The 14,817-nt window shown below is 30.6% G+C and overlaps 1 long non-coding RNA gene across 1 annotated transcript in view; it reads right to left on the bottom strand.

The window, feature by feature from the left end:
- Window positions 1-13,593, bottom strand: part of LOC122269843 (uncharacterized) — a 33,998-nt gene extending 20,405 nt beyond the window's left edge. Inside the window, exon 1 of the long non-coding RNA XR_006225430.2 lies at window positions 13,468-13,593. This is a non-coding gene — a long non-coding RNA (uncharacterized lncRNA). The remainder of the gene's footprint in view (window positions 1-13,467) is intronic.
- Window positions 13,594-14,817: the final 1,224 nt, after the last annotated feature.

Here is a 14,817-nt window from a genome sequence, read left to right as displayed (position 1 = left end):
ACGGGGAAAAAATCATTAGCTGATGAGCCAGTTTACTTCAGAGAAAACTACTGTTATTAAAAAATTGGAGCCTGTTTTTAAGCAAATAAGTACTGTTCTTTTAAATAAACGTATACAAACTTAAAAACCATACAAAATAACTACAGTTGGTTCGAGCAGAGAGTAGAGAACTCTCATAACCAGTCAAAGCATGGATTCGAACCTGCTAAACCTCATTGGCATTCAAGCCCTCTGACACTTAAACAGATGTTAAACTGTCTTTATCTTAAAAGTCATACTTATAAAAATTTTATTTAGGTCCAAAAACGTCTAAAACTATATTGACAGACCCTTATAAAAATGTCCAACATTTTAACTTATCGAAAAATTACATCTAATGAGTAATAATAATTCTGTAGAGTATCAATTCGACAATGAAGTCGAATCACAATTTTATTTATATCATATTTAAAACCATAAAATAATTTCTTAAAAGTAAGGGAAAATATAGAAAATAAATTTAAAATGATTTGCAAAAAGATAAAGTTATCACATGGTATGCCAAACTGCAAGGCAAAAAGTATAATCTGAATTTAGTTTCAATCAGTTTATGATTAAGGTGAAAAACAGCTTTAAATTGTCAAATGTACGGAGAAAGTCTGTAGAAAATTGAGAATTTTTTGCAGCTCGAGTAATAATTAAAAACTTATATCAGCATTTATCTGTATCACCAGTATTTTTCTGTATTTTTTTTCCTCTGTAAAATTAATAGTATTTCAATACTGAGTATAAATTGTTTTAACTGTATTAAACACTTTAATGTTCTATCTCCCAAAAAAATAATAGATACATAAAAAATATTAATGGATAAACAATAAAAAATTCATTGATAAATGGAAAAAAATTTATTCTAATAATATAACCTTTAAAATTTGTGTTAACTTTATTTTAAAAAAAACCTTTAAAATAATTCAAGTAAAAGAACTTTGTTAGTGAAATCATTTTTCTAATATTTTCACCCAATTGTTTTATTTAATGTTTTTAATTTTTCCCATTATTCTTTGAGCAATAATTGGTTATTCCTTTGCACGTGTGTCTATTATTGTTGTTAGAATCGAAATCGATTCATTTATTTTTTTCAATTTAATTTTTGAACTTGTTTGATGTATATGGATGTTGTTCAAATAATGATAATTATCAGTGCAATTTTGTTGATAAAAAAATTTCTGTGAAACAGTGTGCTTCATTGTTTAAATATTATGTTCTCCGTGATAATGAGCTTACAGCTTTGTCGTTGTACTAATAAAGTGTTTTAGCTGTATAATAAAGTGTTACAAGGATCAGTTGAATTATTTTCACCAACTATCGATTGCTTCAATTGATTGCTCGTAAAGAAAAAAAATAGCACTATGAAAGGCTTTAATTTACATATTTGCATTGCATATTCGCGTAGGTCAAAAAGCTATACCAGCATACTTTAATTTCTTTTCGTTTTCAATAAAGTGGAAAATTTATCAACTTCCATTATTGAGTATAATTTTATGATCTAATTCTGTCACGAACTTAAAATCCTTTGACGCAAAATGGACACCAATGCCCCATATTATATATATATATATATATGAAAAATTATTGTTTAGAAGTGAGCCACGTATGAAAAATTTTACCTTTAATGGAAAAGAAACACCGGTTTAGCCACGTTAGGAAGAAAAAAATTTAACGATAGAGCAAAACAAAAAAACTCCGGTTTATAACCATTAGTTATTTAAATGCCATATAATTTTTTTTTCCCTTTTTTGACCTTAATACAAAGAAAAAAAATTTAATTTAAAATATACAAAAAAAGAATAAAAAACGTATTTAATAAAAATTCTGCGTCAAAGGGTTAATGGGCTGAATAATTAAAGAAATAGAATTAAAAATGTTTAAAATACAATTGGGTATACTATAGCCTACGTCACAGGTTGTGTTATTCCTACTAAATTTAACCCTTGAACGGCATTTTCTGTGAGCCTAACTTCAAGCCACAAATAAACAAACGAAGTGTTTGATCGCTTAAATAGCTGCTCGCCAGATTTTATTGCATTATAAAGAAAAGTAATTGATATTCGATTTTTGATTAATAATTGATTTATGTGGATAGTGGCATTTATGTGGATAGTGGCATTTATGTGGATAGTGGCATAGAATTTAGCATTGCGACATGGTAAATGTTATTCCTACTAAGTGGAAATAGTTATGTTTTTTTCATATTATACCCAATTATATCACGGATTTTGTTGATAAGCCTGTGGCAGAGCTTAAAAGTTATCATTCTTAAAGAATAAAAATACAATATCGGGCCAAAAGTATTCAGACGGCCAATGAGGTATATATATTGTCATTTTGGTCCTTTTCCATCAATGATAGACTGCCAGCGATCGGTGAAACCTGACACCAGAATTTAACCAGAGAGGGTCGCCATAGGAATCTACTTCCAGGTATGAGGATGGTCGATATGCGTTCTAATTCCTTCAAAAAAGTTCAATAGTATTTAATAGAGGCTATGCGAAGGTCAATAGGAGTTAAGAAGGTTAAGGTGAAGGTCCAGGAGAGTTGTCCTGCGAAATAAAGTACCCCACATTCACAGCACAGAGAGAATGAGAGAATATTAAAATGATTCGATCTAGGCTTAACAGAAGCTTATCGAATTTAAATATCTTGAAACTATTCAATGTAATTGACAGATTTTTTTATAATTACAATATAATTATCTTTCCGTTTTACTGTTGCTAACTGACTATATCCAAGCGTATTCCAAAATTGGTGTTTTCGGAAGAGCGCGTGAACTTGATCTAAGCATTCTACATTAATGGTGAATAATTTTAACAGCACCCTTACGTGCCTATGAACGCTCGATTTAGGGATGACGAGTTCATTTTTACAATTTATGATGTGGTTTTAACACTAATTTGAAGAAATATTACTTCACAAATTTTACAGAGTAGATAGATTTAGTAAGTATTATTTTAAACGTTGAAACAGATAAATCCTACGATATTTTGAGAAATCCTACAATGAGGATAATAATTTTTTGAAGTTGCTTAACCCGCATTCAGCATTTTAGGATTTTTCAGGAATAACTAAAAAATTTGTTAGTAGTTCAACTTCCTTACATTCTAATTTATTTTATTCTGATGTCAAAATAGCCGAATTAACCTACAGTCCCTGACCAAATTATTAGACGCACTGTAAGATTCCGCCGCATATTTTCTTTCGTTTCGGGCTGAATTTGTCCCCTTAGTACGTTCTCTTCTTTGTGCGTCGTATGCTAGATTCAGACACCTTCAGTCTTAGTTATATTTTGCGGTTTGAAAATATTTTAGCATTCACGAGGACCTTTACTTAACAGCTTTTTTAGATCGTCTTTTTTACCCATGATGAAAATGTTCCAATTGGTTATTTATACTCTGCACACAAACAGCACATAAAGTAGCAAAAACACATCCGTAGCTGACGCAAGCGAGAATGGGATTGACAAAATACAAAGAAGTTTAGATTTTTTTTTCTAACAAAACGCCTGAAATAGTAAGTATTACCCCCAAGTAAATAGATTAAAAATGACTAAAATTATACGCATTTAACTAATTTTAAAAAATTTTGAAAAATAAATTTACAAAATACAATAGCAAAGTCTAGAAGTAATTTAAAAAAATAGTTCAAAACACGGCAATTAAAAAGTGTAGTTTTTAATAATTTAAAATTAAAATACTAACATTTTCAGTTCAATTAAATTTAAAATAATAAAAAAAGTGAATGCTATATATAATTCCGCTGAAAAGAGTTATTTTCAAAAGGTTTTATATGTTTACATATATTTCTATAAAAAGTAGTAACATTTATTTTTTCAATTTGAAATATATTAAAATATAGTAACAATAATAGTTTTCATTAAACATTTTTTTTAGAAAAGTATTATTCATATGACAATAATGAGTGATATTAAAAGGAAGATGACTCATTAAATAAGTATGAAGAGATTTTAATGAAACATATTTTCATTCAACAGTCTAGAAAAAAGAAACGTAATAACATTTAAATAATCTCAGCATATTTTTACAAAGTAAAATATATTTTCAAAATATATCCCCGAAGAATGTATTCCCTTGGCGCTAAAGAACAAACACCATCTTTTTCAAATATTAATACTAACAGCTGATTCTACAATTCCAAAAGAATTCTATATCCAATTTTCCAAACTCTCGAATTTCAAACGTAAACACAATCGAGGAAAAAGCATTGTTTAAGTTAAAAATTAAATCCTTTTTTATTTTCCATTGTGAGAAGCTCTCGTTTTAACAGAAATCTCACGTTTTCCAAATCCTTTCAGCGTTCAAAAAGCATAAAATACTTTTAGAAAGTATTGTACAGACGCCAAGTCTTATTTCTTCTGATCCAGGTATCAAATACAACAAAACGCAAAAGGAATTCAAGTGTTGAATAACATAAGTTTAAGCCATAAATATTGCAAACTTTGGATCTTCTCGAAATTCCCTCTTTCGATCGTTTCTATACAGGAAGTACTGGTGATCGAAAACTTAACTGTTCTGCTTTCTTGTGCATGAATAATTCATTTGTGCCTCGTGCTCGCTCGGCTACATAAAACTTATCGATTCCGAGAAGGTGTTTAAACAATATTGCTATCATATGTAGTGTTATCGCTCTAGATGAGTTTCGCAACTGCGTTTTAATATTTAAAAAGGTGTAAAGGGATTGGGGGGGTCTGTTGTTTTCATGTGGCATTTTATATTGCTATTTAGTACTTAATATGATTTTAAATTATATATTTAGTGACATTTTGCTACCCAAATACTTAAGATAACTTCAACGTGATATTGATCTGAAATGTAAACAAACAAGCCGCTATTGGTGACAAAATTAAATAGCTTTCAAAATTATCTTGTAAAATATATAAACTGTTCTGATAATAAAGCCGAATGCACATCACGCCTATATTTAAATATTCTAATTCTTTAATCCCACCTCCAATCCTAATATCTAAATTAATGTTAAATATGTATATGTTCATATATATATTGGAGTAAAAAAAATTTTAAATCAGCAGTATTTACAAATTTTTAAATTTAGTGTCATTAAAATTGAAAATAATTAAATGTCTTTAAAATGATTTTTAAAAAAACGTAAGAATTTAACTATAAATCGAGTATTTTGCATTGGTTTTTTAAGATTAGTAATTTTAATTGGAAAGTGCAGTGTTATAATCAAAATATGTGCTAATTCTTCTAAAATGAATCATTGTTTAAAGAAAGTATTACTTACCAAACGTTTTTGCAATTATTGACTATATAAGCTTAAATATCTGTGTGCTAATTTGTGTGTATATATATAAGTGGGTGGGTCTGCTAATAAACATGGTTATTCATAAAACGTCTCTGTTTAAAACATATAGGTACAAACGTCCCAGTAAATCTCATTACATAATTCTAACCACATTGCCATTAGTCTCTAAATTGAGCAACTTTAACCCAATGACTCTCTTGGCCGACATATTGATTCTTGAAAAATTGTTCAACTTCAATAAAATAATCTCTAAGCAAAGACTCAAAATTGTACAACTATGTTTTAAAAAAGTAATGACACCTTTTTGGATATAATCCAAAATTTCAACAAAAAGGAACACATGAATTAATGAATATAATATAATTTTTAAAAAAATTGCATTAAAGTAAATAAATTTTGAACTACATATGGCCTCCCTTGCTTAAAAACGCTTCCGAGTCGGGTTGACTGAGGGAATAGAGCGCTCGCCTACCAATGACGTGACATAGGTTCGATCTCAATGTTGGCTGGTCGATTCAAATTCTGCTCCATGCTCGCACAGACAACAGTGCTAACGAAAAATATCCTCAGAGGCAGACATATCACGGGTTCGAGTCCCCTTGCCGTCACGAGTTTCATCTCCCTCAAGCGCAAAAGCTGGTCAGTTTCATAAAAAGTCCTCCACGAAAGCAAATTTTTACAGATACTTGGTTCAAGAGTTTGCTTGTCTTCTGGATAGGGTTCAAAATTACAAAGCTACGGGGTTGAACATTGGTAGTCGTAAACTCAAAATTGGGTCAGCTGTTTGACGATGGTTATACGATGAAGTAAAAACACTTTCATATTTTTATCTAAAAATATTAAATAACTTTCATATTTAAGTTGTAATAAAATAACTTTTATTTTTCATACAAAAATAGAATTACAATTGTTTAAATTAAATTCAATTTAAGAATTTTTTATTTTAAATTTTAAAGAAAAAAGAATGTAACTCATTTTGTTGTCAGCACAAAANATATATATATATATATAAGAATATTACAAATAGTTTTAAAGAAGTTTTCAAAGCTTAAATTTTATACAATTATACTGTTTTATAATTAAAAGTTAGGATACTTTTTATTATCTGATATCCAATATAAAAAGGATTACATAAAACGGAATAAACATAAAATAAATAAAATATTTTAAATTGATTATTTAGTTTGAGATGAATTCAGTTGACTGCAGAAGGCCTTGGGTTACTTTTATCCTAATTTATTATTATTTTATAAATATTGATCCTGTCATTTAATCATGATAAAAATGATAAGTTAAAGGTTATTATCTCACTCAAATTATCTCACACTGGTGTATTTCACACGAATGATAAATTAAAGGCCATCATTCAAAATATGCAACAACAAAAATACCAGCAATAAATACAGTGTCTGATACATTGTAGTAAGAAGTTTAAAAAATCTAGGATAATATAATAAATCAATAACAAGGTATATAAACTGATCATCAGTTTTTTAATATAAATTCTTTCTTATTTTTAATTTAGAAAGAATATTAGAAATAGTTTTAATCAAGTTCTCAAAGCTTAAATTTTATACAATTCTACAGTTTATTAATTAAAATTTAGGATGGAGTTTTTTATCTGATAACCAATGTAAAAAGGATTACATAAGACGGAATAAACATAAAATAAGTAAGATATTTCATTTGAATTGATATTATTTAATTCGAGATGAATTTAATTAACTCTAAAAAGTCATGTGTCATTTTTACAAAGATTTATCATTATTTTATAAATATCGAGAATTTTGTTATTTAAGAATGATGGGAAAAAATAAATTAAGGCTATTATCTCACTCAATTGATAAATTCAAGTCCATCATTCAAAACATATAACAGGAAAAAATGCCAGTAATAAATACCGTGTCTAATATGTTGTAATAAGCAATTTGAAAAATATGAGCTGATATATTAAATCAATAAAAAGGTTTGTAAACTGATCGGCAGTTTTTTAATATAAATTCCATTTCATATTTATAATTTAGAAATAATATTACAAATAGTTTTAAACTATAGAATAGTTTAAAATAGAATAGAATAGAATTATATAGTTTAAATAGAATAAGTTTAAATAGAATAGAATGGAATAGAATTATAAAGTTTAAATAGAATAGAATGGAATAGAATTATATATAGAATAGAATTATATAGTTTAAAAATAGAATAGTTATGAACCAGTTTTCGCTAGGATTCGAACCTGGGAGGTTAAGCCTCTATATCCTGAGGCACCGCGGTTCTCTATTAATTTAATTAAATCTTTAACTCAACAATGTGAAATCTTCCGAATTAGTAAAAATACATAATACTAATGATAGATGCTTTAAAACGCCCAGTAAGCGACAGTAATAGACGATGTTACGTTAATTTAATGGATCTCTTTCAAAAATTTGTAAGCTAATTTTACAATCATGCGTTAAATAATGACTTGTACAGATGAGTAACCTTTTAGTTGTATAACAATGTTCTCAATTAATTTAAACCTCATGTCGCCCGTGAAGCATTTCACAAACCTATTCATTGTGTAAACAAATTGCCTGACGCCATTTCCCAAATTACATACCAAATACCTTTCTGCGTTATAACACAAACAGCCACTGTTCATAGTTATATCTGAGTTAACAATTCCATCCGAATTAATAGTAACTCTGATTAAACCAAGCCTATTTCAGAATGATTGCAGTTCATTTTAAGTTCATATTATACCATGAAAAATTTAAATTTCATATTTCATTTGTTCAAAACATTTACCCTAAAATGGTACTAAATTAATATGTCAATTTACGCATCTGATTTATTTAAACCATAAAAATATTTAAATAAATAATTCATAAACCCAGCGGTTCCCTAATGGTGTTCGCGGAACACTAGGGTTCCATGTAAGGGACACAGGGGTTCCGAGACATAGGACTTGTTGGCGATAAGCAAAACACAAATATTCAGAAACCAATTCTAAAAACGCAACTGGAACGTAACAGGATTCTGTTAAGTAACAGGATTGGTCAAGCGAGTAAACGATGCACGATTCCAAAATTATTTATTAAATTATGTATGACAAAAATAGTTGGCAACATACTGAAAATAAATGTGAAGAAAGAGGTTTCTATATAGTTAAACAACTAATTTTTGGATCCGTGATTCGTGTTAAACTATTGCCCGACGATTGCTTATGAAATAGGGTTTTTTTAGCAAATATATTCGATTATCTCAAGTCGCAGTTTCGGCAAAAGGAGTCAATCATTTTGGGTTCTGTAGTTGGAAAATAAATTGGGAACGACTACACCAACTTATTTTTGTAATGATGGCAAGCAATAGTAGTTTATATCGCACGGGAGCTGTATAAGATGCTATTAGCTACGATCTGGGAAACATCCCTGAGGATCATCCGAAGACATGCCATCACAATTTTGATCCTCTGCAGAGGGGATGGCTCTCCCACTTTGGTAGCTCGAAGACGCGCAAAGTCGAACACTTTACGGTGGAACAGTTTTTACGAGAATGGATACCGCATAACCTCGGTCCCCTCTCAGACTGATCAAATTTACCCCCACCAAAGCTGCGAAATGGTCAGTGGCAAACAACCACACACTGACCGCAGCCAGTGATGCTTCACTTCGGTGATTCTACTGGAAACCGTATCAGTCAGTCCACTATGGGACATGACGGCAAGTAAAATATTTTATTAAATATAAAATGTTTTTCATTTGTTGTAGAACAAAATATACTTGAAATAACAAGACATGTTTCGACCTTAATAACACGTGATGTACAAATCTAAACTAAACTAAACTCAGTGGCGCGACAGCCCATAGAGGGCCAAAGTTTATTGTGCCCAGCTCAGTTTTCCTGACCTTGGGCTCTGGGGTGCAGGAGCAGATGCTCCGGTTATAAGGTTAGCCGAACGCAGAACCCCCGAGTGTTTAGCTCCCAAGCATGCTTGGTACTCATTTATCGATCAAATGAAGGGATGAATGGCTGAGTCAACCTTGCCCGGTCCGAGGATCGCACCCAGGACTTGTGTCACGAGAGTGCGATGTACAAATCAGAATATGAAAAGATTCGGATTTGTGCGTTGCAGAGTATGCAATGTACTTTTAGAATAAGAAAAGACCAAAAGGTGCCGATAAAGGAAAATTTGAAGTTTTAAGCTTTTTATAATGAACACTTATGTATGTTTTTTTTATAATTAACACTTTAATTTATGATTAACATTTATATGTGTCAGCGAAAGATGCTAGCCGAATATTTTTACTCGTACATCCTGATCAGTACATTACGTGATTAGTATTGCTTGAAATCTCACGTTATTTTATGTGTGTACTTTGGTTTTATCATCAATTTATTCAAGTGCGGTTTGCGTGACAGAAAGGTATATTTTTTTTCCTGTGAAACACTCGGAACTCGACAGATCAATTTTCGGAGTAACTATGTTTGCTTATTGCATAGATTCTTACGTAATTCTGTCTTCAATTCGAAAAAATTTTAAACTATTCTTTACATTTAGCTTAAAAGCATGCAGGTTTATGTTTTCGAATGTTTTTTTAAAATAGATTTTTCATGAACAAAGAAACTTTACTGTAAGAAGGAATACTGCATGTCATGCCTCAAAATTACATAACAACGTATCTCTTATAACAAATTGAAAACAAGTGCTCAGTTTTTATTTATTTATTTATTTATATTTNCTATATATATATATATACCGCGAAAGTGTACATTTAGGGAGATTTTTCTATGAAATAACGCCGAATTTTATGGGAAAGTGAATTGTAGTACGATAAACGATCAACAAAACTCCTTGAACATGAAAATTTAAAGCCTGCAAGCTATGTCATAGTTAGTACAACTAAAAAAAATCTCTCAACATTTCAAATAGCTGTAAATACACCGATTTTTATTTAGACTTTGATATTACTTACTTTCCAATATTCTAAAAAAGTATTAAAATTTTTCAAACCATATTCTAATTCTTTAAGCTGCAAACATTTAGTACCTACTTTTTAATGGAAAAGAGTTTTTATTTTATCAAACTATTCCAATACACACTAAATTATAATTATGTTTCGTTGGAAAATACCATATCAAACAATTACATAGTTTAGTATCTAAAGTAGCATTTTAGTATATTTGAGTCAATTAACAGTAAAATTCATGTTTTGAATAACGGAAACGAACGTTATGCCTTATTTTTATTTTGCTCCCGTTAGCCCGCAACTTTTAAATTGACGAAACCTAAAAAGTACTAAAACACAATTAAACTAATAGCGCCTTAGCATTCGCCATCTATGCATTTTTATTAGCTGTCAAAAGAGCGACTTTTTCAGGGTACTTGTTGACTGTTAGCTGCCAATTGCGAATATAACCTGCTTCCACTTCAAAAACCACTCAAAAGCAGATACTTAGAGCTTTCATCTACTAAAATATTCTAAATTTATAGACTTGACAAAATAAATTCAACTTGCAGAGTTTAATAAGATTAAAATAAGATGTTTAGCCTAGAAATTTTTTTTTTCAAAAATTTCTTTCATAATCATCTTTCACAAAACTGCCAATCGTTCGAAAACTCTACATCATAATTGCATTTCAAATTATATAAACACATTGCCGAACTTATTTGCAGTAAGAACATACGCACTAAGATAATTAGCTCGTTAAATCATCAAGGTGCTCATTAAACTTAAATTGTCAAAAAGTAAAGCTGTAATTTTCAATGTAATGTGTAAAAACAGTCTAAAATTATGTATAAAAACAGGTTACTTTGTAAAACCTTTTACTTATACTAGCTGAAATAAAAAAATTTTTTTTGAACACCGCGCAATTACTGGACGTGCAACGATTACAATACAGACAACAATTATAGTAAGGAGCACAACAGTAGCAGAAGCTTTTAACTGTTCGAGGTACAATAGTTGGCTTAAAATTTATTACATAGTTAATTTCCATAGTAATATCTTCTGCAAGTAATTGTAAATGTGAGATTCATGACAAGTAATACGAGTAAATTTGCATTGATACTCTTTAAGGTTTAAGAACGTAGAATTTTAAAGCAAATTAAACTAAAGAGTTTATTTTTAAATCGGGAATGAAATTTTCCCAAACACTCAAATACTTTTTTCTTCACATCTTGACTACAACAAGATTTAAGACGCTTAAGAATTATCCTTTATGCTCATAATGTCAGGATCATCTTAAAAATTTAACAATCATATCCTTAAAGTTACATCGTAAAATCCGATGATTAAATCAGAAGAGCGTAATAAACAAGTTCGATTATTTTTCATATAATTACAAGCAAACTTTATTTATAGTACAATCCCCAAACTTTCTCTTCACAAATCACTTCTCAAACTACTTGCGAAGCACCAGAATGAAAATACCCCCCATTTAATGTCAGTCACATAAAACCTAATATAGTTTGAAGTTAAGCGAGCCCACATTTTCTAGGCACTTTCCGTCCAACACGTATTGCTTTTGAAACCTCAACTCCATCTTTTCGTCTAAAGTGTCACGACAAGCCCTATATATTAGATCCCCTTACAAATGCAAATACTGCATAACAGTCCCCTCCATTAGTCGAAATTCCCCTTTGTAACCATAGCGACTATAAATAGCCCACGAAGAAGAGCTAACACACATCTAGGGTTTCTAACAACAGAATAGATGGACTTCTAGGAATTCTATGTCCGCTTTGGCTAATGGTAATGAGAAGAAGTAGTTAATAGAAGTTCTGAACAATCCAGGGTCTTTGTTAAAGTGTTATTTGTAAATAAAGTAGTTAACGGAGAAGTGGGCAAAAAGTAGCAAGATAGCTACAGATAATGTAGCAAATATAATCCATACATCCAATTATTTGACAATAGAAAAAATCGCAATTCAAAGCATACAAAACAAAAACACAATAGCTATTCTGAAGGGGGAAAAGCTACAGAATTCTTAATCAAATAACATATACAGTTCAATTTAATTTTCAATTTTACTTGATTAAAATCCTTATAAGGTAATATGGTAAAATAACTGAACATATTAACATTTAAAACAATTTATTTATCCAGTTCATCTATAAAAAAAAAAATTTCTATTAATAATATCTCTTACTGAATTTTCAGCTCGTTAATTCTAAAAACCACGCGGTGTCTTAGAAATTGTTTTAAAGTTCGTTAATAAAACGTACCAGAGACATAACATTTCTCCGTGAAATTATTATTTATTTATTTACGGACATTCTCATATTTGATTTATTAAATACTAGGAGTGGATTATTACCCTAAGATCAGACAAATAGAAGAGCAAATAGCACACATTAAAGAAAGATACATCCACAACTAGGGGGGTTCAAGCCTGCAACCTTGCTCCAGGCATTTAGCGGAGCAACGATATCAAACAGTTACAGAGGTTCTAATGATAAGTAAATAGTCTTAAAAATAAGCTTGCCTTTTCTAAAATATTCATGGTTTAAATACTATTCCCCAATATATCCATGCCTACATACCTAAACATACACACACACACATATATATATATGAATGTGTGTGTGTGTATGTGTGTGTGTGTGTGTNTATATATATAAAAACATAGCAATCTACTATGTAATCAAGCATATGTTTTCTTTCATTTACAACATATTTCTCTCAATATATCAGGATTTCAAAAGAAAATGGAAAGCGTCGATTAAAGAAAAGTTAGTTATTAATGCGTAATTGAATGCTTGTTATTCTAGCGTTTTCACAGATTACACAAAATTATGTATATTAAATGTTATACAATACACTCTCTTCAATTGTACTGCTACAAATTTGAAAAAAAAAGCACTTCATGTCATAAAAAAATACTAATTTTAAATTACCAAGCACAATTTAGAATTACTAATAAATTTATAAGTTTGTAGTAAAATTTTTACAAGCAAACATGTCACAATCCCTTAGTTATACAGTAACTCTATTGTAGGTCGCACTGACAAATTTGGATTCACACTCATAATTTAAATTTCTAAAATCAAATCTAATCGCTTCTTTTTCTTGATAAATTAGCACAAATAAGCTAGCACAATTCAAACAATTCTTTAAAAACAGAATGCATAAAACTATTTTTTTAAAAAAAGCTTGTAAAAGTTACCGAATCGTAAATCCTTTATAGCTGTCTACGCATTCTTAAAAGCTGCTGGATATAAACATCATCAAAATTTATCTGGGAGCCTGAGGCCGTTTACTGCCATTTTCCCATCCATCTTGAGGTTTAAACTTTATGGTGATCCTATCTGGTAACTGGAATGCAAATTGTAGTGTGGTAGCAAATTGTAGAAAAATTATATATTTTGTATTCCAGATAAAAATGCACTGGATATCACAATAAACAACATCAATTTATTGATTGAGTGAATTTTGAAGACGCTTTTAGCTGCTTGTTTCTTTCATCGCAACAACGCTACCATTTTAGGTCTGTCAGTTTTCTGAATCGAGCAAGTGAGTTGAAATCCATCCGCATCCCTGATTGTGTTGCACTTTTCCGATTTAAGCAAGCTGTTCTACAACTTTACAGACATTAAATACTCAAACTTGCATATGAAAGTGCGACAATCATAAAAATTCGAAGCGTTGGAACGTCGTAAATTCGTATCCTGAGGTCACTGAATAGCCTTGATTGCTTACAAGTGAATAACAAAAAAATATTACATCATATTTACAAAACAACTTCTAATATTGATTGTTGTAGTTGATTTACGTCACACTAGAGCTGCACAATGGGCTATTGGCGACGGTCTGGGAAACATCCCTGTGGATGATCCGAAGACATGCCATCCCAATTTTGAACCTCTGCAGAGAGGATGGCACCCCCGCTTCGGTAACTTGACGACCTGCGAGCGAAATCGAGCACTTTACGGTAGATCAGTTTAACGAGGACCAATACAGCACACCCTCGGTCCGTACGCAGACTGATTCAAGTGGTCACCCACCCGCACACTGTCCACAGCCAGTGATGCTTGACTTCGGTGATCTGCTGGGAACCGTGTATTAACGATCAATTCACTGCGGAACACAGCAGATAAGAGATTAATTGAAGTATACCCGACTTCAACTCTAATCACGAAATTTGACCCTAGGCAGTTACTATGCAACATTAGCTTACACTCACACAAACTCTAAACGCTCTGCAGCTTTTTAATATAATTTTCGGTTCCAACCGTACTCTCTAAATTGTTCCGTCTGTTCTTTCATTCGACTGTGATGGAATGTAACTGTAGGCCTAAGGTTAACAATAATCTCTAAAGTAAATGCTCTTACATCCTCCTTGGAGGTAGTGGGGTTGAATTCCGTTGTAACACTGGATGTATCTTCGTGTTGTCCTTCTCTGAATTGTACTTTCCTTTCTTCTTGAAAAAAGCTTATAAACCGGACTTATATTATTAAGCACTCTATCCAGCATGTATGTATACCAATAAATAGAGGGGCCTCCTCTGGCCAAGTG

This window comes from Parasteatoda tepidariorum, chromosome 2, assembly GCF_043381705.1.
Source record: "Parasteatoda tepidariorum isolate YZ-2023 chromosome 2, CAS_Ptep_4.0, whole genome shotgun sequence".
NCBI lineage: Eukaryota > Metazoa > Arthropoda > Arachnida > Araneae > Theridiidae > Parasteatoda > Parasteatoda tepidariorum.
Note: the sequence above shows the minus strand (reverse complement) of the source record. Positions and strands in the feature narration are given on the sequence as shown.